Source organism: Balaenoptera musculus, chromosome 8, assembly GCF_009873245.2.
Source record: "Balaenoptera musculus isolate JJ_BM4_2016_0621 chromosome 8, mBalMus1.pri.v3, whole genome shotgun sequence".
NCBI lineage: Eukaryota > Metazoa > Chordata > Mammalia > Artiodactyla > Balaenopteridae > Balaenoptera > Balaenoptera musculus.
In genome coordinates this window covers 104,264,746-104,288,882 of record NC_045792.1, presented here as the reverse complement: position 1 = coordinate 104,288,882, position 24,137 = coordinate 104,264,746, and the positions used below count along the sequence as shown (strand labels likewise).

Here is a 24,137-nt window from a genome sequence, read left to right as displayed (position 1 = left end):
ATTCAACACCCATTTATGATAAAAACTCTCCTGAAAGTGGGCATAAAGGGAAACTACCTCAACATAATAAAGGCCATATACGACAAACCCACAGCAAACATCATTCTCAATGGTGAAAAACTGAAAGCATTTCCTCTAAGATCAGGAACAAGACAAGGATGTCCACTCTCACCACTACTTTTCAACATAGTTTTGGAAGTCCTAGCCACGGCAATCAGAGAAGAAAAAGAAATAAAAGGAATACAAATTGGAAAAGAAGAAGTAAAACTGTCACTGTTTGCAGATGACATGAAACTATACATACAGAATCCTAAAGAAGTCACCAAAAAACTACTAGAGCTAATCAATGAATCTAGTAAAGTTGCAGGATACAAAATTAATGCACAGAAATCTCTTGCATTCCTATACACTAATGATGAAAAATCTGAAAGAGAAATTAAGGAAACACTCCCATTTACCATTGCAACAAAAAGAATAAAATACCTAAGAATAAACCTACCTAGGGAGACAAAAGACCTGTATACAGAAAACTATAAGACACTGATGAAAGAAATTAAAGATACAAACAGATGGAGAGATATACCATGTGCTTAGATTGGAAGAATCAATATTGTGAAAATGACTATACTACCCAAAGCAATCTACAGATTCAATGCAATCCCTATCAAGTTACCGATGGCAATTTTTACAGAACTAGAACAAAAAATCTTAAAATTTGTATGTAGACACAAAAGACCCCAAATAGCCAAAGCAGTCTTGAGGGAAAAAAATGGAGCTGGAGGAATCAGACTCCCTGACTTCAGACTATACTACAAAGCTACAGTAATCAAGACAATATGGTACTGGCACAAAAACAGAAATATAGATCAATGGAACAGGATAGAAAGCCCAGAGATAAACCCATGCACATATGGTCACCTTATCTTTGATAAAGGAGGCAAGAATATACAGTGGAGAAAAGACAGCCTCTTCAATAAGCAGTGCTGGGAAAACTGGACAGCTACATATAAAAGAATGAAATTAGAACACTCCCTAACACCATACACAAAACTAAACTCAAAATGTATTAAAGACCTAAATGTAAGGCCAGACACCATCAAACTCTTAGAGGAAAACATAGGCAGAACACTCTATGACATAAATCACAGCAAGATCCTTTTTGACCCACCTCCTAGAGAAATGGAAATAAAAACAAAAATAAACAAATGGGACCTAACAAAACTTAAAAGCTTTTGCACAGCAAAGGAAATCATAAACAAGACAAAAAGACAACCCTCAGAATGGGAGACAATATTTGCAAATGAAGCAACTGACAAAGGATTAATCTCCAAAACATACAAGCAACTCATGCAGCTCAATATCAAAAAAACAAACAACCCAATCAAAAAATGGGCAGAAGACCTAAACAGACATATCTCCAAAGAAGATACACAGATTGCCAAGAAACACATGAAAGAATGCTCAACATCATTAATCATTAGAGAAATGCAAATCAAAACTACAATGAGATATCATCTCACACCGGTCAGAATGGCCATCATCAAAAAATCTACAAACAATAAATGCTGGAGAGTGTGTGGAGAAAAGGGAACCCTCTTGCACTGTTGGTGGGAATATAAATTGATACAGCCACTATGGAGAACAGTATGGCGGTTCCTTAAAAAACTAAAAATAGAACTACCATACAACCCAGCAATCCCACTACTGGGCATATACCCTGAGAAAACCATAATTCAAAAAGAGTCATGTACCAAAATGTTCATTGCAGCTCTATTTACAATAGCCAGGACACGGAAGCAACCTAAGTGTCCATCAACAGATGAATGGATAAAGAAGATGTGGCACATATATACAATGGAATATTACTCAGCCATAAAAAGAAATGAAATTGATTTATTTGTAGTGAGGTGGATGGACCTAGAGTCTGTCATACAGAGTGAAGTAAGTCAGAAAGAGAAAAATAAGTACTGTATGCTAACACATATATGGAATCTAAAAAAAAAAAGAAAATGGTCAGAAGAACCTAGGCGCAAGACGGGAATAAAGATGCAGACCTACTAGAGAATGGACTTGAGGATACGGGGAGGGGGAAGGGTAACCTGGGACAAAGTGAGAGAGTGGCATGGACATATATACACTACCAAACGTAAAATAGATAGCTAGTGGGAAGCAGCCGCATAGCATAGGGAGATCAGCTTGGTGCTTTGTGACCACCTAGAGGAGTGGGATAGGGAGGGTGGGAGGGAGGGAGATGCAAGAGGGAAGAGATATGGGGACATATGTATATGTATAACTGATTCACTTTGTTATAAAGCAGAAGCTGACACACCATTATAAAGCAATTATATGCTAATAAAGATGTTAAAAAAAAATCCATGCATGCGATAAATGGAGGGGGTATGCTATAAAATGTTCTGCAAATAAAATTGTGTAAAAATAAAAACAAATAAAAATAAAAACTGAAAAAAAAGAAAGTCCAGAGATAAAGCCATGCACCTATGGTCAACTAATAATCTATAACAAAGGAGGCAAGGATATACAATGGAGAAAAAACAGTCTCTTCAATAAGTGGTGCTGGGAAAACTGGACAGCTACATGTAAAAGAATGAAGTTAGAACACTCCCTAACACCATACACAAAAATAAACTCAAAATGGATTAGAGACCTAAATGTAAGACCGGACACTATAAAACTCTTAGAGGAAAACATAGGAAGAACACTCTTTGACATAAATCACAGCAAGATCTTTTTTGATCCGCCTCCTAGAGTAATGGAAATAAAAACAAAAATAAACAAATGGGACCTAATGAAACTTAAAAGTTTTTGCACAGCAAAGGACACTACAAACAAGACAAAAAGACAACCCTCAGAATGGGAGAAAATTTTTGCAAATGAATCAACCGACAAAGGATTAATCTCCAAAATATATAAACAGCTCATGCAGCTCAATATTAAAAAAACAAACAACCCAATCAAAAAATGGGCAGAAGATCTAAATAGACATTTCTCCAAAGAAGACATACAGATGGCCAAGAAGCACATGAAAAGCTGCTCAACATCACTAATCATTAGAGAAATGCAAATCAAAACTACAATGGGGTATCACCTCACACCAGTTAGAATGGGCATCATCAGAAAGTCTACAAACAACAAATGCTGGAGAGGGTGTGGAGAAAAGGGAACCCTCTTGCACTGTTGATGGAAATGTAAATTGATACAGCCACTATGGAGAACAGTATGGAGGTTCCTTAAAAAAGTAAACATAGAATTACCATATGACCCAGCAATCCCACTACTGGGTATAGACCCAGAGAAAACCATAATTCAAAAAGACACATGCACCCCAATGTTCATTGCAGCACTATTTACAATAGCCAGGTCATGGAAGCAACCTAAATGCCCATCAACAGACAAATGGATAAAGAAGATGTGGTACATATATACAATGGACTATTACTCAGCCATAAAAAGGAACGAAATTGGGTCATTTGTAGAGACGTGGATGGATCTAGAGACTGTCATACAGAGTGAAGTAAGTCAGAAAGAGAAAAACAAGTATCATATATTAATGCATATATGTGGAACCTAGAAAAATGGTACAGATGAACCAGTTTGCAGGTTAGAAATAGAGACACAGATGTAGAGAACAAACATATGGACACCAAGGGGGGAAAGTGGGGGTGGGGGGGGAGTGGTGGTGTGATGAATTGGGAGATTGGGACTGACATATATACACTAATATGTATAAAATGGATAACTAATAAGAACCTGCTGTATAAAAAAATAATAAAATTCTAAAAACAAAATTTTTTTAAAACTCACTCAAAATTAAAATACTGCACAAACAAAAAACTAAGAGAATAATTGCCAACAATGACAAAGAGGTTTACTATACTTACTATACACAGGATAGAACTTTGTATCAAATAGAAAAGCACTAAGATCCTAAAGGGGAAAATGAGCAAAAAATGTGAACAAACATTCAACAAAGAAATAAACAAATCAATAAACATAAGACAGTCATTTCACTTGTATTAAATGCAAGTTAAAATGAGATACAATAATTCTAGTTTTTTTCTAAGTAGAAATAGAAACACACACACACACACACACACACACACACCCCACTATGGTAATCTGAAAGAAGGTATGCCAAGGTTTTCAAAGTATGATTGTCTCTGAGATTACATTATAAATATGTATAATATTATAATTATTTTTCACCTTTAGTTTTTTTGGGTTTTTTTAATAATAATGGGAATTGCTTTTGAAATTTTTTTTTTGGCTGCACCATGCGACTTGCACCATGCGACTTGCGGGATCTTAGTTCCCCGACCAGGGATCGAACTCAGGCCACAGCAGTGAAAGCTCTGAGTCCTAACCACTGGACTGCCAGGGAACTCCCACTTTTGAAATATTTTTTTTAAGTGTTTTAAATATCTAAAAAATGAAAGGCAATATTCTGCCTATCAAATTAACAAAGTCTTCTTTGTAGTAGTAGTGCACAATACTGGTAAGAAGGGGATCAGACAGGTGTTTGTATACATTGATAGTAAAAATGTAAATTGCAATAATTTTATGGAGAACAATTTAATAATTTCATCAAAGTATTATTTATAATACCATAAGATTGGAAATCACCAAACATCCTGAAAGAGGGGAAAGCTTAATAAATTATTATAACCTTTCAATGGAATACTATAAATTTTTGTAACTTGTTACTATATAATTTCAAACTTACAGAAAAGTTGCAAGAATAGTACCAGGAACTCTCATATACCCTTTATCCAGATTTAGAAATTGTATATTTTGACACATTTGCTTTATCCTCTTTCTCTTTCTCTGTGTGTGTATGTATGCATATTTTTTCTTGAACCAATTGAGAATAAACTGGAGACATTGTGCCCCTTTATCCCTAAAATAATTCAGTGCTTAAGTTCTAAGAAGAAAGTCTCTTATATAATCTCAGTATAATTATCAAAATAGGAAATTTAGTATGAATGTATATAGTATTATTATCTAATCCATAGTCCATATTCAAATTTCAGCAATTATCCTAATAATGTCCTCTATAGCTATCTTTCCCTGGCCCAGAATTCAATCCAGTATTGCACATTACATTTAGTTTTCAGTCTTACTCTCCTTTATTTCTCTGCCTTTCCTGGTCTTGACATTTTTGAAGAGTTCAGACCAATTTTTTTATAGAATATCCCTCAAATTGGATCATCTGCTTGTTCCTTAAAATATTCAGGTTATGCAATTTTTGCAGAAATACCACAAAAGTGATGTTGTGTCCTTCTCAGCACATATCAGGAAGCATATGATAACAGTTTGTTCCAACATTGGTGATGTTAACTTTGATCTTTTGGTTAACGTATCCCATAGATTCCTTTACTGTGAAAGTTAGTATTTTCCCCTTGTAATTGATAAATACTTTCAAAGTAATCTCCACAAATTATGTATCTGTTCCTCATTAAAGTTGCACTCATTAGTGTTAGCATCGATTGATGATTTCCTAAGTCCTTTATCTTTTCGACACTTACTAGTTGGCATTCTACCTGTAAAGAACAGCTTTCCTTTCTCCTTATTTATTTACATCAGTATGGAGTCATGTGTTCTTATTTTATTCACTGAGTTATAATCTCTTACTATCATTATTTACCATATATTATTGTCCCATATTTGGTCAATGGAAGTCCCTTCAAGCTGGCTTGTGTGTCTGTCCACATCACCTTCAAGGAATTCCTTAATTTCAAGGATACGGGGGCTTCCCTGGTGGCACAGTGGTTAAGAATCCTCCTGCCAATGCAGAGAACACGGGTTCGAGCCCTGGTCCAGGAAGATCCCACATGCCGCGGAGCAACTAGGCCCGTGTGCCACAACTGCTGAGCCTGCGCTCTAGAGCCCACAAGCCACAACTACTGAAGCCCACGTGCCTAGAGCCCATGCTCTGCAACAAGAGAAGCCACAGCAATGAGAAGCTCACGCACCACAACGAAGAGTAGCCCCCACTCGCCACAACTAGAGAAAGCCCGCGCTCAGCAACAAAGCTCCAATGCAGCCTAAAATAAATAAATTTTTTTTAAAAATTAAAATCAAGGATATTCTAGGCTCATCTTGTATTCTCCCTACCCCAATCCTGGAATCAGTGTTTTCCCCAAGGAGTTCTAGTTCTTTTTAGTGGAGAAGGGTGGTTGGAAACCAAGATTTGAGAGCTAAGCAATTGCTATTGGGATATTATTATTTCTAGGCTCTCTCAACAGACAAAGCTAGGATACACACACATATCTCTATGTTTCTATATTTATCTATCATATGTAATATATACTATACAGTTGGAACCATGAGTTCGAATTCCACAGGGTGCATTTTAGTCTGCCCCCTTTCCATACTTGTAACTTCTTTATCCAACAGTGAAAAATCATGTTCCTATTAATCTCAACATATTTACTCAATTTATCAAGCTAGAATACACAGGAAGTAGTTTCAGAATTGTTAAACCTTATCTCTGCAAAGCAAACCTACTAACTAGATTTCAACATTTGTTTATAGTTCTTTATATTTAGGTAAACTTTACATACAATATAATGCACAAATCTTAAGTGTACAACTTGCAGAGTTTTGACAAATGCATATAACCAGGTAACTCGTGCTCCATCAAGATACAGAACATTTCCATCATCCCAGAAAATTCCTAATTGCTTTTTTCTCAGTGAACACTTCTCAGAGGCAATCATTTAGAAGTTTTTTCATTAGTTTAGTTTCACTGTTCTTGAACTTTATATAAATGAAATCCATATACAGTGATTCTTTTGTGTCCATTTTCTTTCTCAGCATAATGTCTGTGAGATTAATGCACAGACATACCTCATTTTATTGTTTCACTTTATTGCACTTCACAGATACTGTATTTTTTTTTATGAATTGAAGGTTTGTGGCAACCCTGCATGGAGCTAGTCTATTGGTGCCATTTTTCCAACAGCATTTGCTTACTTAGTGTCTGTGTCACATTTTGATAATTTTTGCAGTATTTCAAACTTTTTCATTATTATTATGTTATGGTGTTCTGTGATCAGTGATCTTTGATGTTATTGTACTACTGCAAAAAGATTATGACTAGCTGAAGGTTCAGATGATGGTTAGCATTTTTTAGTAATAAATAAAGTGTTTTTAAATTAAGGTATGTATATTTTTAGACATAATGCTGTTGCATACTTAATAGACTATGTATAGTATAAACATAACTTTTATATGCACTGGGAAAGCAAAAAATCTGTGTGACTCGCTTTATTGAGTTTTTTTTTATCAGAATGGTCTGAAATTGAACTTGCAAAGTATCCAAGGTATGCCTGTAATTCATTCCCTTTTATTCCTGACTAGCATTCCATTACATGTATACACCCAACTTATTCATCCATTCTCTTGTTGGACATTTGGATTTTTCCAGTTTTTGGCTATTTTTAATAAAGCTGCTATGAACAGCTGGTGTAAATCTTGTTTTGGACAAACAGTTTCATTTCTCTTGGGTAAATACCTAGAAATGAAATTGATGGGTCATAGCATAGGTTTATGTTTCACTTCATAAGAAACCGTCAAACAGTTTTCCAAAGTGGTTGTACCATTTTACACTCCCACCAGCATTATATCAGAGATCTGATTGTTCTACACCCTTGCTAATATCTGGCGTTTTTTAATTTTAGCTATTCTGGTGGATTGTGAATTTAATTTACAATCTCTGGTGACTGATGATGGTAAGCACTTCTTCATGTGCTTAATGGCCATTCAGATACTTTCTTTTGTGAAGTATCTATTCAAATCTTTGGCCCACTAAGAAAAAAAATAGATTTGGAACTTCCCTGGTGGTCCAGCAGTTGGGACTCCACACTCCCATTGCAGGGGGCCCGTGTTCGATCCCTGGCCGGGAACTAGAGCCCGCATGCCGCAACTAAAAAGATCCCGCACGTGGCAACAAAGATCCCACATGCCGCAACTAAGACCCGGCGAGCCAAACACATAAATAAATAAATATTTTTTAAAAAGAAAGAAAAAAATAGCTTTATTGAGATACAATTCACATATCATACAATTCATCCATTTAAAGTGTACAATTCAGTGGTTTGGGGGTATATTACATTATTAGTTTTTAAGTTGTGGTAAAATATACATATAACAAAATTTGCCATTTTAACTATCTTAAAGTATACAATTCAGTGTCACTAATTACACTCACAATGTTGTACAACCATCACCACTATCTATTTCTAAAACCTTTTCATCATCCCAAACAGAAACTCTGTGACGATTAAGCTGTAAATCCCCATTCTCCCCCCCTCCCATCTCTGGTAACCTCTAATCCACTTTCTGTTTCTATAAATTTGCCTATTCTAGATATTTCATATTAGTAGAATCATACATTATTTGTCCTTTGTGTCTGGCGTATTTCACTTAGCATAATGTTTTCAAGGTTAATCCATGTTGTAACACATATCAGAACTTCATTCCTTTTCATAGCTGAATAATATTCATATATATATATCACAATTTGTTTATTCATTCATAAATTGATGGACACTGGGTTGCTTCCACCGTTGGGTTATTGTGAATGATACTGCAATGAACACTGGCGTACAAGTATCTATTTTAAATCCCCGCTTTCAACTCCTTGAGGCATATCCATAGGAGTGGAATTGTATGGCAATTCTATATTTAGCTTTTTGAGGGGCTCCCAAACTTTCTTCCATGGTGGCTGAATTATTTTACATTCCCATCAACAATGTTCAAAGGTTCCAGTTTCACCACATACTTGTCAACATTTGTTATTTTCATTATTATTCTTTTTTTATTGAAGTATAGTTGACATACAATATTATATTAGTTTCAGGCATACAACATAGTGATTTGAATTCATATACATTACAAATTGATCACCACAATAAGTCTAGTAACATTCTGTCACCATACAAGGTTATTACAATATTACTGACTATATTTCCTATGCTGTGCATTACATTCCCGTGACTTATTTATCTTATAACTGGAAGTTTGTATCTCTTAATCCCCTTCACCTATTTCACCCAACTTCCCATTCTTCTCCCATAATCATCATCATCATCATCACTGTCTTCGTCATCACTGCTATCCTAGTAGGTGTGCAGTGTTTGGCCTGTTTTTGTTTTTTTTTTAATCAGGATGTCTTTTTTTTATTATTAAGTTTTAGAAGCTGTTTTTATATTATGGATATTATGGATAAAAGCCTGTTGCCACACATGTTTTGCAAATATTTTCTCACAGGTATGGTTAACATATTCACTTTCTTAATATCTTTTGATGAGCAAAAGGTTTTTATTTTGATGAAGTTTATCAATTTTTTTCTTTTATGGTTACTTATTTCTATGCCCTAAGATTTTGCCTACTTTTAGGTTAAAGGATATTCTCCTCTGTTTTCTTCAAGAATCTTCTTAGCTTTTATTTTTAGGTCTATCTTCCATTTCTAATTTTTGTGTGTGATCTGCAGTAGATGTCAAGGTTCATTTTTTTTCCTTATAGACATATGGTCATTCCAGCAACATTTGTTGAAAAGACTTTCTTTTCCTTGATGGATTGCTTTGGTGCCTTTATTTTTTTTAAAAAATCAAATAACCATATAAGTATGAGCCTGTTTCTGGCTCCTTTTCATTTCCATATATTTTCCTATTTTTAAAAAATTAACAACCCTTATTTTTTAGAGCAGTCTTGAGTGAAAAATTGAGGAAAAGCACAGAGAATTCTCATATATCCATACTCCCATTTGTGGACTTAAGTTTTCAATTTATTTGGGTAAATACCAAGGAGCATGATTACTGGATCATATGTTAAGAATATGTTTACTTCCATAAGAAACTGCCAAACTGCCTGCCAAAGTGGCTACAGCAATGAAAGAGAGTTCCTATTGCTCCACATCTTTGTCAGCATTTGTTGCCAGTGTTGTCAATGGGTTTTGGCCATTCTAATAGGTGTGTAGTGGTATCTCATTTTCATTTGCATGTCTCTAATGACATAATAATGTGGAGCATTTTTTCATATGCTTACTTGCCATCTGTATATCTTCTTTGGTGAAGTGCCTGTTCAAGTCTTCTGCTCATTTTTTAAAAACTGGATTGTTGGGCTTCCCTGGTGGCACAGTGGTTGAGAGTCTGCCTGCCAATGCAGGGGACACGGGTTCGAGCCCTGGTCTGGGAGGATCCCACATGCCGCGGAGCAACTAGGCCCATGAGCCACAACTACTGAGCCTGCGCGTCTGGAGCCTGTGCTCCGCAACAAGAGAGGCCACGATAGTGAGAGGCCCGCGCGCCGCAATGAAGAGTGGCCCCCGCTTGCCACAACTAGAGAAAGCCCTTGCACAGAAACGAAGACCCAACACAGCCAAAAAGATAAAATAAATAAATAAATAATAATTTAAAAAACACAAAAACAAAAACAAAAAAAACTGGATTTTCTTATTGCTGAATTTTAAGAGATCTTTGTATACTTTAGATAACAGTCCTTTATCAGGTATGTCTTTTGCAAATATTACCTTCCAGTCTGTGACTTGCCTTTTCATTCCCTTGAGATTGTCTTCCACAGAACAGAACTTTTTAATTTTAATGAGGCCCAGTTTATCAATTATTTCTTTCATGGATCATGCCTTTGATGTTGTATCTAAAAAGTCATCTTTATACCCAAGGTCATCTATGTTTTCTCCTATATTAATTTCTAGGAGTTTTATAGTTTTGTGTTTTACATTTAGGTTCATGATCCATTTTCATTAATTTTTATGAAGGCGTAACATCTGTGTCTAGATTCTTTTATTTATTTATTTATTTGCATGTGGATGTCCAGTTGTTCCAGTACCATTTGTTGAAAAATCTATCTTTGCTCCATTGTAATGCCTGTCCTCCCTTGTCAAAGATCAGTTGACTATATTTATGTGGGCTCTCTATTCTTTCTGTTCTGGGCCCTGTTTCTGGGATCTCTATTCTGTTCCATCGATCTATTTGTCTATTTTTTCACCAACACCACACTGTCCTGATTACTGTAGCTTTATAAGTCTTGAAGTCACGTAGTATCAGTCCTCTGACTTTGTTCTCCTTTAATGTTGAATTGGCTACTCTGAGTCTTTTGTCTCTCCATGTAAACTTCAGAATCATTTTGTTGATATTCACAAAATAACTTGCTGAAATTTTTATTTGGATTGCACTGGATCTGTAGATCAAGTTGGGAAGAACTGACACCTTGACAATATTTAATCTTCCTATCCATGACATGGAACATCTCTCCATTTATTTAGTTCTTCTCTGATATATCTCATCAGAGCTTTATAGTTTTCCTCATATAGCTCTTATACATAGGTTTTGGGTTTTTGCGGTTTTTTTTTTTTTTTTTACTTTATATCTAAGTATTTTGTTTTTTATGGTGCTAATGTAAATGGTAATATGTTTTTAATTTAAAATTCCACTTGTTCATTGCTTGCATATAGGAAACCAATTGACTTCTGTATATTATCCTTGTATCCTGCAAGCTTGTTATTGTTATAACTGCTTATCAGGTCATGTAAAATTTTTAACCAGTTTGTGAATTTCTACAGAAAGTCTGCTGATATTATGATTGTGTTGATTCCATAGATCAATTTGGGGAGAATGGACATCTTAGTAATATTGAACTTTCCAATCTATAAACATGATATATCTCTCCATTTATTGTTTAATTTCTCTTGGCAATGTTTTATAGTTTTCAGCAAAGATCTTTTACTTTTTACATTAAATCTATCTCTATGTGTTTCATAGTTTTTGATGCTATTATAAATGTAACTATTTTTAAATTTTATTTTCCAATTGTTAGCTGCTAGTATAAAAAAAAATCTTTTGGGGGAATTCTCTGGTGGTCCAGTGGTTAGGACTTGGCATTTTCACTGCCAGGGCCTGGGTTCAATCCCTAGTCAGGGAACTAAGATGCTACAAGCCACATGGCGCAGCCAAAAACAAAAATCTTTTTGTATATTTACCATGTATCCTGTGACCTTGCTAAATTCACATATTTCTTCTAATATTTATTTTGTAGATTCTCTAGGATTTTGTACATTAAAAAAATTATATCATTTAAAAATAAAGACTGTTTTACTTCCACCTTTCCAACTTCTATGCCTTGTACTTATTTTTCTTGCCTTGTTACATTGGCTAGAACCTCTACTATGATTTTTAAATGATATTCTTAAAGACCCTGTGAGATAAGAAAATTCTTACTCAAAGTGAAAAATAAAAAAATATACCACACTGGGGACTTCCCTGGTGGCACAATGGTTAAGAATCCACCTGCCAATGCAGGGGACATGGGTTCGAGCCTGGTCCAGGAAGATCCCACATGCTGTGGAGCAACTAAGCCCGTGTGCCACAACAACTGAGCCTGTGCTCTAGAGCCCGTGAGCCACAACTACTGAGCCCACGTGCCTAGAGCCCGTGCTCCGCAACAAGAGAAGCCACCGCAATGAGAAGCCCGTGCATCGCAACGAAGAGTAGCCCCTGCTCGCCGCAACTACAGAAAGCCCGTGCACAGCTATGAAGACCCAACGCAGCCAAAACTAAATAAATAAATTTATAAAAAAAAAAAAAGAACATCCATAGTGATATTCTTGTATCAGTAGAGTATTAGAAGAAAATGAGATTTAGGAAATCATTACATTAGACCTATCATTCCATAGCCAACTGTGCATCTTGAAACAAAATGGCATTATAACAGAGAAACTGAATCTCAATGATTTGTACATCATAGTGTCAAGCCTAAAAATACAATTTACACAGTATCTTAGTCCCTTTGGGCTGCTATAACAAAATAAGACAGATTGAATTGCTTATAAAGAACAGAAATTTATTTCTCACAGTTCTGGAGTCTGGAAGTCCAAGATCATACTGCCAGCATGGTCGGGTTCTGGGCTCTTTTTTGGATTACAAATTTCTCATTGTATTTTCAAATGGCAGAAGAACCTGGAGAACTCTGTCAGTTCTTTTTTTATAAGGGCATTAATCCCATTTGTGAGGGCTCCACCCTCATGACTTAAGCACCTCCCAAAGGTCCCATCTCCTAATACCATCACATTGGCCATTAGGATTTCAACATATGAATTTTGGGGGAACACAAACATTCAGACCATAGCACAGAGCTAATGGCTGAATTTATTTTAAACTTCATCTTAGAAGTTTTTCCCTAAAAACATGGAAAAAGTTCAGAAAAAAGAAAGTACAGATAGTAAACACTTATAAAACGTTTCAAAAATATATGAATTAAAATTATATACCTGTTAATTAACTAGTAAATTGGCTAAAATAGTTTAAGTAATTGAAATTCCTAATGCTAGCAAAGTACAGGAAGTTAATATCCTCATATACAAATGCTACTATTACATGATACAACTTTCTAAAAAGCAATTTCAAGAGCCATAAAAATATAGACTTTAATCAACTTAAATCTACTTCAGGAAATTAGTCCTAAATTTTTCAATTAAGTAAAAAGCTATATGCATTAAGATACTCATCCCAGAGACATTAAGATTAATTAGCACTTATTGAGAACTATGCACTCAGAATAACCACTATGCCACATGCATTATGTGTATTACCTGGTTTAAGCCTCAAAACAGCTTTATGAGGTAGGTATTTTTCAAAAGATCAAATAACTTGCTCAAGGATACACAGTATGAGTTCTTAACCTCTACAATATATTGCTATTCATAGTAATGGGAAAAAAGGAAGAACAAGCCTAAAAGCCTAAAAATATAAAATGGTTACTTAATTTATGATACATCTTCTTATGGACAACTTATCCATTAAAAATAATGACTAGCAGATTGTCATAACATGAAAAATGCTGACACGTTAAGTGAAAAAAAAGTAGTAGGACAAAATTGTGTATGTATTGTGATTACAACGATATTAAAAATACATGGGGGAAAAGTTTGTGAGAAGTTTTTTCCTTTTCCCTATTTTCCCCTAATTTTCTAAAATGGGCTATATTGCTTCTATAACAAAAAGTACCATTTAAAAATAATTTCTCTGATGATGGCAAAAGTTGAGATCCGGCTGTCTGTTGTTGTTTCCCAACAGACTCAGCAAACCAGTAATTATTTGGTTTTCTTGCCTTTAACCAGTGAATAAAGTAACAATAGTAATACCAAACATTTTAAAGAATGAGGCTAATTAAGCCAAAAGATGAAAAGTTCTTTGGCTGGCTCTGTGGCTTGATGTCATTAGTTAAATTGGCTAATTATTTCCACATTATAAAACAACCCCAGACATGCTTTAGAGAAGGAAATAGAAAGCAGGACATTATAATGGAGAATCAGCAACCTTTCAGAAACACTGTCAAATCTTCATTCACTCCCTCAAAAAGCAGAGAAACTAGTGGCCATTGCTGCATATCCAGTTGGCTCGCCCAGCCAAGCAAGTCAGTCAACAAAGGTGTGGTCACTCAGGTACCTAACAAAGGAACATGCACCTGAGCCTCATACTACCCCAAACAAAAAGATGTAGATTGAAAATGGAGGAAGAAAAACATGATCATTCTTCCAAGTCTACACTTACCTCTTCACACAACCTCAACAACTCAACCGCCAAAAATGATACAGGCTACAGATTTCTTCAACTTGTGGTATGAGAGTGAAGTGAGAAGTTGTCAAAGAAAGAGAGAAATTAACATCTATCCATTCATTGAGCATAAATAAAGAGCTGATTATCTGAAAAGTTAATACATAGTCAAACCTCTAGCAAAACAGAATACTGTATAGTAGACCAAAATACTATGGAATAGTGGTTAAGACACAGCCTCTGGAGCCAGTCTGTCTGGGTTCATATAACCCACTCAATCACTTATTAGATTTGTGACTTTGAACAAGTTACTTAACCTTTTTGTGTTTAAAATGAAATGTTTGCTATTAGTGTTATCATTACCACCATCAAGAAAAAGAGAAGGCACAAAAATAATATAAGAAACCCCAAAGAGATAAGAGTACAAATATTTTTAAATCATAAAGGAATACTATAGGACTTTCCTGGTGGTGCAGTGGTTAAGAATCTGCCTGCCAATGCAAGGGACACGGGTTCGATCCCTGGTCCAGGAAGATCCCACATGCCGCAGAGCAACTAAGCCCATGTGCCACAACTACTGAGCCTGCACTCTAGAGCCTGCAAGCCACGACAACTGAGCCCACGTGCCGCTACTACTGAAGCCCACACGCTCTAGGGCCCGCGTGCCACAACTACTGAGCCGGCATGCTGCAACTACTGAAGCTTGCGCACCTAGAGCCCGTGCTCTGCAACAAGAGAAGCCACCATAATGAGAAGTCCCCACGCCACATCAAAGAGTAGCCCCCGCTCGCCGCAACTAGAGAAAGCCCACGTGCAGCAACAAAGACCCAACCAGCAGCCAAAAAAGAATAATAAAAAAAATTTTTTTAAAGAATACTATAAATAACTTCACATCAATTAATCTGAAAACTAAGATGAAATGTCGAACACATAGCAGGTGCTCAATAAATATGTACTGGATGAATGAATTAAAAGGAATAAGGGATAATGTATGTGTGTGTGTGTGCGCACATGCATTTTTTTTTAATATATATATACAGTTGACCCTTGAACAACACGCATTTGAACTGCGTGGGTCCACTTATATGCTGATTTTTTTTTCAATAACTATAGTACCTGCATTTTCATTTTACAGATCTTTAATTAAGTGTGGGGCAAAGTTTGTGTCTGATTAGAGATCACAATATGTGAAATCAAAAGAACTAGGGTTTGAGTCCTGATTCTATCCAAACTGTTTCAACTTCCTGCCTTTGGGTGAGTCATTTATCAATTCATTTGTTTTTGAGGCAGAGGTAACAGTAGCAGATTTTCGACTGTGTGGGGGGTCGGCGGCCCAACCCCCCATGTTGTTCAAGGATCAACCGTATTTCCAAAATTGGCTCTAGGGGAAACAGAAAACTTAACAAGCCAAACATTATTAAAGAAAGCAAGTTGGTTATCAAAAATAATTCCTTCTTCACCTCCCACACCCCCAAAATACCAGGTTCAAATGATTTTTTTACAGGGTAATTTTACCAAATTTTCAGAGGACAGATACAAAAAGTTCAAGAACAGAAATGGATAAACCTACTCAACTCATTTTACAAAGCTAGTATAATCTTGATACCAAAATAAGACAAGGACAATATAAACCAACCTCACTAGGAATATAGATGCAAAAGTTAAATCCAGGATATGTAACAATTGTATAATGAAATTGTGATACAACCAGCAAGGGTGTTTTTTATCAGAAAGTCTATCACCATAACTCATCATATTAATAGATTAAAGACTTAAAAAACCATATCATAATCCCAAAAGATGTAGAAAAAGCACTTTTGAAAGTACAATACTCATTTATAACAAACACTACTGGCAAATTAAGAAGAGAAGAGAAATTCCTTAACCTGACAAGGAGCAAATATCAGAAAACTATAGTAAAATCATACTTTATGGTAGAATTTTAAGTAATATCATTGAAGGAAGGCAAGACACAGATGCCTAATATCACCTGTGCTCTTCTACCCAATACTAATATTGTTCTATCTAATGCAATATGACAAGGAAAAGAAATAAGCCATAAAAGAAGTGAAAATGAAAAGAAAAAAACGGTAAGAATTTAGAAATGCTTTGATTGTCCTTATAGAAAATCCAACAGAACCTACAGATAAATTATCAAAATTTATAACAGTTCGAGTCAGTAATATTGAAAAAATGAATACCACCCACAATAGCAATAAAAACTATAAGACATTAGGAATAAATACAACAAAAGATGCCTAGGACTTACGAAAAGAATTACGAAGTGTTAACATAAAAGAAGATTTAAATAGGAATGACGTCAGCAAGATGGCAGAAGAGCAAGTATCAGGCCCTCACTCTCCCTTGGAGATACCAAACTTAACAACAATATCAAATTGCCTTTTTGAGAACTCTAGAAACCAATTAAGAGGTTGCAGCATGCCAGGCAAGCACAAAAAGGAGTCACTCCAAAGCAGGATCCAGGCTAAAGGAGCACCTTCCATCATAGGCATCCTAGCCTCATAGCAGAAGAAAAGGAGCTATGACTGAAAAACACACTGGCTCTTAAAGCTTCTCCTGGAAGGTGGTGCACATTACTTCCATTCACATTTCACTGGCCCAAGCAAGTTACATGGCCCAGCCCATAGGGAGAGAAGAAAATATTTCAAACAAATAATAATATCTAGCAAAATGGCCTCTGGAGTCAGGCAGGCTTCGGCTTTACTAGCCACGTGCTCTTGGGAAAGTCCCTTATTCTCTAGAATCTATATACTGGAGATTATAGGGCCTACCTCCCAGTTGTGACAATTAAAATTAAATAACATATTTTTTTTAAGAAAAAGAAGATCTAAATAAATGATAAAGTATATCAACTCACAGAAACACTTAATACTATAAAAATGCTAATCGCTACCAAATTAACATACAAATTCAGAATAAAACAATCAAGATCACAATAAGATTTTTCATGGAACTTAACTAACTATAAAATTCATAGGCGGGACTTCCTTGGTGGCGCAGTGGTTGGGAATCCGCCTGCCAATGCAGGGGACACGGGCTCAAGCCCTGGTCCGGGAAGATCCCACATGCCGCGGAGCAACTAAGCCCGTGCGCCACAACTACCGAGCCTGCACTCTAGAGCCCGGGAGCCACAACTACTGAGCCCACGTGCCACAAATACTGAAGCCCACGCGCCTAGAGCCCGTGCTCTGCAACAAGAGAAGCCACCGCAATAAGAAGCCCGAGCACCACAAAGAGTAGCCCCCGCCCGCCTCAACTAGAGAAAGCCTGCGCGCAGCAACGAAGACCCAAAGCAGCCAAAAATAAATAAATTTTTTAAAAAATTCATAAGCAAGATAATGGTTTTAAAAACCAAAGGCAGGGCTTCCCTGGTGGCGCAGTGGTTGAGAATCTGCCTGCCAATGCAGGGGACACGGGTTCGAGCCCTGGTCTGGGAAGATCCCACATGCCGCGAAGCGACTGGGCCCGTGAGCCACAACTACTGAGCCTGCGCGTCTGGAGCCTGTGCTCCGCAGCAAGAGAGGCCGCGATAGTAAGAGGCCCGCGCACCGCAATGAAGAGTGGCCCACGCTCGCCGCAACTAGAGAAAGCCCTCGCACAGAAACGAAGACCCAACACAGACAAAAATTAATTAATTAATTAATTTTAAAAAAAACCAAAGGCAATTCTGTAAAAAAATAAGGAGGGGGGATTTGCCCTATCATACAACAAGAGTAATTCTAAAGCTTTAGGAAATAAGACTCTATGATACCGGCCTAGGGACAGACATAAAGACTAGAGCACCCAGAAACAGATCCAAGCATATATAGAGCCCTAGTTTATGAAAGAATAATAACACAAATTATTGGGGAAAGGAAAAAGATTTAAATTAGATTCCTAACTTGTATCATAAATAAACATAAACTCTAGATTAATTATAATTATTATAATAATTAAATATCATTTAAAAACTTTAGAACTACTAAAAGAACTATTTAAAAGAATATCATGACTTCAGTGTAAAAAAGAATGGTCTCAAATCAATGATTACAGCTTCCACTTTAAGAAACTAGAAACAGAAAAGCAAAAGAGATCCAAAACAAGCAGAAGAAAGGAAAGAATAAAAATCAGAGTGAAAATCAATGAAATAGAATACAACAGAAAGAATATGGTTCTAGCGAGACTGATTAAAGAAAGAGAAAGTGAGAAAGTAAGAGAGAACGAATATAAATCACCAACATCAGGAGTGAGAGAGGTGATATTGCTAGAGATTCTACAAGTGTTGGAAGGATAATAAGGGTATATTATGAACAATTTTATGCCAATAAATTTAACAACTTAGATGAAATGGACAAATTCCTTGAAAGGTACAAACTACCCACACTTACTCGAAAAAACAAAATAATCTGAATAGCCCTATAATTATCAAAGAAATTGAATTTGTGTTAAAATACTTCCCACAAAGGAAAAATCAGGCCCGGATGGCTTCCTTTGATGAACTGTACCAAATATTTAAGGAAGAAATAATACCTTCCACAGAAATTCTTCTAGACAATTGAAGAACAGAGAATACATCCTAACTCATTTTATAAAGTCAGCATTACTCTGATACCAAAATAAGACAAAGTCATTACAAGAAAAGAAAACTACAAATACTTCCTATGAACACAGATGGAAAAATTATTTTTTAAATGTCAGCAAATCGGGCTTCCCTGGTGGCGCAGTGGTTAAGAATCTGCCTGCCAATGCAAGGGACACGGGTTCGAGCCCTGGTCCGGGAAGTTTCCACATGCTGTGGAGCAACTAAGCCCGTGCGCCACAACTACTGAACCTGCGCTCTAGAGCCCGTGAGCCACAACTACTGAGCTTGCGAGCCACAACTGCTGAAGCCCACGCGCCTAGAGCCCGTGCTCCACAACAAGAGAAGCCACCACAATAAGAAGCCCACGCACCGCAATGAAGAGTTGCCCCCACTCGCTGCAACTAGAGAAAGCCTGTGCGCAGCAACAAAGACCCAACACAGCCAAAAATAAAAATAAACAAAATAAATAAATTTATTTTTAAAAGTTTTTTAAATAAATAAATAAAATGTCAGCAAATCAAATCCAACAATACATAAAAAGGATACATAATGCATCATGGCCAACTGGGATTTATCCCAGAAATGCAAAGTTGGTTTAACATTTGAAAATCAATGTAATTCACCATATTAACAGCCTAAAAAAGAAAAATCATATGATCTTCTCAATAAATGCATAAAAACATTCGATAAAATCCAACATCCATTCCTAATAAAAACACTCAGCAAGCCAGGACTAAAAGAGAACTTCCTCAAACCAATAAAGGGCATATTTAAATATTAAAGAAACAAAAGAAGACAAATTCATTTATTTTAACTTCTCTTGATCTTCAGTCAATCTTCTCTTAATAAAATCTTGCCATGTGTTATGCAAATTTAGCAGCAAGAGACTATTTAGAATGTATCAAAAGCGTGAGGGTTAAGTGTGGACTCACAGGATAACCAATGACCTAAGTCCCCAAACTCTTCCCTTACTTCTAAACCTAATATCGGAGACTGAGGTAAGTCTCAGTTTCCTCATCCCTGAAACAGAAATGGTGATAACTTATGTCTGACCTATCTCTCGAGAATGAGGTCATGTCTACAAAACAAGCTCCCAGGAGAAAAAGCGTTAGATAAGTAGTGAGATTTGGAGTTGTTGATCTTGTAAGATATAAAAGAATAGATTTTAAATTTTTGATTATGAGACTCTCAGACTTTAAAAATATATATTAAGTCAGACATCCAAGAGTTCACCATTGTGAGTTTTTCACTCAATGCTGAGCAAGCCTGGACACATCAATCTCTCCAATGTATGAAAAGCACAACTACTGACTTCCATTCCCAACAAATTAACAAAAGGGACAAAACTAAATATTTTTCTTTTTAAATCTCCCTGATGCCATTTTGGAGGCAAAAGCTGAACTATCATAACTATGTAACCATACATCAACAGCAAAACTGTCTTCCCCACTTTCAAGGGTTGGTATTCCTATCTAGTCTTTTGAAGAAAACAAAGGTTGTAAATTTTCTTACTTGGGAAAAATACATGAACGTTTTTTTAAATGATTGGCCAAACTGTATTTTAGTAAAGAGTTAAATTATGTCAATAAACATGGGAATGAGGAGATATTTAAAATAAGATTAAAAAACAAGTAAAAATAATATGACTAGGAGAGACCAAAAAAACAGTGAAATAAGGTATTGAGTATATACCTATATATATATATGGCTTTTTTCATATTCCTCCATCTCATCACTCTCTTCTACCCTTTCTTTTCCTTCTTTTCTTCACTAAAGTACAGACATGTTAGGAAGTAGCTTCTAGATCTGGGCAAGAAGGACAAGCTAAAACTATCCCGTTTCACCAAATAGATATTTATGATAGAATTAGTTCTACATAAATGGATAACAAATGAATATGTAAATGGATTTCTACATAAATGGATAACTATATGATGCAGAATAGTAGTACATATGTTAATATAAAGGAATGAGAATTTTTAAACACAGAAGAATTTATCTATCTTAATGAGCATCATCCTTCAAAGTGCAGAAGATTATTCTAATTGACAGAGGACCTCAAATCCTGTCTGAGGTGTTTTATTCTAATAAGCAATTGGGAGTCGTTATGGGAGGAACATAAAGCTGTGTTTAAATTAATATATAATTTAATAAATAATAATTCTACACTATAAAAGCAGAATTAACCAAAAATTCAATTACATTAGATAATGGAGAAAAGAAAAGGAGAAGCCTCCCCTTCCCCTCAAAGAAAGCCAAAAATTTTAAGCCTGGAGAATTATGAAAATGTTAGTATCACTGAAAGGAATGGAGATTACACAGCAAGTTAGTTTAAGAAAATGAACCCTATTTTAGACATGTTGCACATGATATTCCAGAGGAACCCTCAAATGGAATAGTCCAATTGACAATCAAAGCTGGAAACACATTAGAGATAGAGACAAAAAAATGTCTCATCAACATAGAAATGATAGTTAAAGCCTTAAAAGTAGAAGATATCTGAAGTAAACGTAGAATAATGATGCAGAATAATAAAGGGAAGAAAGGCATATTGGTGACTGAACTTTAGGGAATATCCTCTGTGTTACCAAAGAAGCACTATGGTACTTATCACACTGTATTTTATTTTCAGAGGTACCTCTCACTATAACTTTCTTGTGGCAAGGTAGAGGTTCAATGAAGGTTTACTGGACAAAAGTTCAAACAGTTAGGGACCACAGACAAAAGAAAACTTAAAAAGAACATAAACCGTTAGAGAGGTAGAAAAACAGGGAGATTATCTTGGTCATCATTTATTAATCCAGCATAAATAAAACACCCAAAAATATGAGCCTGTTTGTATAGGAACTGATCTGAAGTGGTCCAGATCCAGAGAAAAAGTACCTTGATACAACTCTGATAGAATAGATTGAAGAGTAAAGAAAACTGAAACTGGATGGCTCTACAACAGTACAGTTCCCCTAAAGAGAGGGCAGACCTCTTTTTAGGCACTGAGAGAAATCAACTGAGCAATGAAGAGGATGACACAGCTAACAAACTGAATTCAGAGGCGTATTAATTTTGTACAGATACGTAATTCTTTAGCACTGGGAAATCTGATGGTTAATGAATCAGCCACCAGAGACTTCCTGATGAAGTTAATTAAATAGTGTAAAGATTTGTGAATGGACCAATTTAAAGCAGTTTGCTAATAATGTTATAGGAATGCTAAATAAATAACAATAGTAATAAAGGCATAATTAATGGTACATAAGTCAGGGAGCTAAGGAATTCAAATCTTAGTCTTGGACAGTTTCCTTTGTGAGCTTCACTGAATCATTTTTGTTACTAATTAGTAAGAATAAATAGCATTATTGAGTGGAAGTTAATATCATGAGCCCTAACAGCTAGAGAGAAGACAGGCTAAAGTTGGCTACTAAATGTGATTGACTATGAGCAAATGACTCAGTTTTTATTGTGTATTTGATGTGCACTAGTTCCTCTTTGTACAAAAAGTTAGCCACCTCCACTTCATCACAAGGATATGAAAATAGACTAAATAAATATGCACAAAATTGCTTTGAGCTTTTAAAATAACAAATTAAAACTAAGTCAACATGACACAAACTGTCTAAAGTTTGTATTAGCATAATAAATAGGTGGTTATTCCATAAACTATACTCAATACCTTCTCCCTAGTATTAACAATGATAATAAAACCATTTCCTTGTACTTACATGGCTTTTCACTGTTTTCAAAGCACTTTCACAAATATTAGTCAAAGAAGCAGCACTATGTATGATCTAAGCACTCATTGTGCAGTTTAGGTTTAAGGTGCAGGAAATATTACTATCTCCTCCCTAGAGTTAATAACATATTCCCTTTTATTTTTATGAATTTTCATTTCTTTCAAAGCACTTTCACACATTTAACTGGAGCAGTGGCATTAAGAATGCCTTTCCACTCTTTGCATCATCTCAATGGCATAATCCAAAAAGAAAGAGAACTAAAGATTGATAAATAGACTAGCTGATTTTGAGGCAGTCAACTCATGATTCTTAAAGTTGAATTCAGATTTTCTAAAAGTCTTAGAATTGCAGCAAACTCTCCAGGACGGTAAGCTGATTCTGTCTTTCTTCCAGGCATAGGCTTTGGGAGGCAGTATAATTAGATGATTAAGATATCTTAAATATGGCACTAAGGGGAGAAACCAAATCTATCATGTTCACCACTGTAACCCCTCTGTGTCAAGCACAAAGCTCAGCACACAGTAAATGCTCAATAAATCATCATTTTGATTATTACTACAGGGAGAACATTCTACCCAAGCTCCCACAGAACATCTGTTATGGAGCTAAGAACAAAAATCTCTATTTTTTGTTTTATTACTTTTCCTCCACAATTACTGCTTTTAAATGTGTGCACACCAAGCAGAATCTAAACAAATTAGGACCATAGAGCAAAGCTGAGGTTTATTAAGAATCCAGTGTACAGACAGCTGGAAGGTAGATTCAGAGGGCCAAGACAATTTCATAGGCGAAAGGGAATACACCTGATGACCCTTAAATTAACAAGCAAGCACTTTTAAATCCCCATGTTTAAACTAAACGTTACTTCAAATAAGAAGTTTCAAAAGGTAGAATTGTTTCCTATATGTTTATGTCTTTAGTCTTTCATATTGTGAGTTGCAAAAAAATAGTTTCTTCTTTTCTTTGATAAGACCAAGATAAAGGAAGGTACTTTGGTTTATGCAGTAATTGAGTTGCTGGAAATTTGGGTATAAATTAAAATTATAAATTGACTGTATTTTAAACAGCATTAAGAAACCCTGCTATTTAAAAATGTCCAATGGTAATACATTTCACAAACATTTACTTTATAACATTATACCCTGCTAATGTAGCTTTTTGATTGTTTCTATATCTAATATGTAGCATATTTTCGTAAAGCAGTGACAAACATAAGTCAAAAAAAACCCACCACAG

General features: G+C 35.6%; 1 protein-coding gene across 1 annotated transcript in view; it reads right to left on the bottom strand.

The window, feature by feature from the left end:
* The window catches only part of C8H11orf80 (chromosome 8 C11orf80 homolog), a 94,773-nt gene that overhangs the window by 61,711 nt on the left and 8,925 nt on the right, over positions 1 to 24,137 (bottom strand). The gene's annotated exons all lie outside the window — the stretch shown is intronic.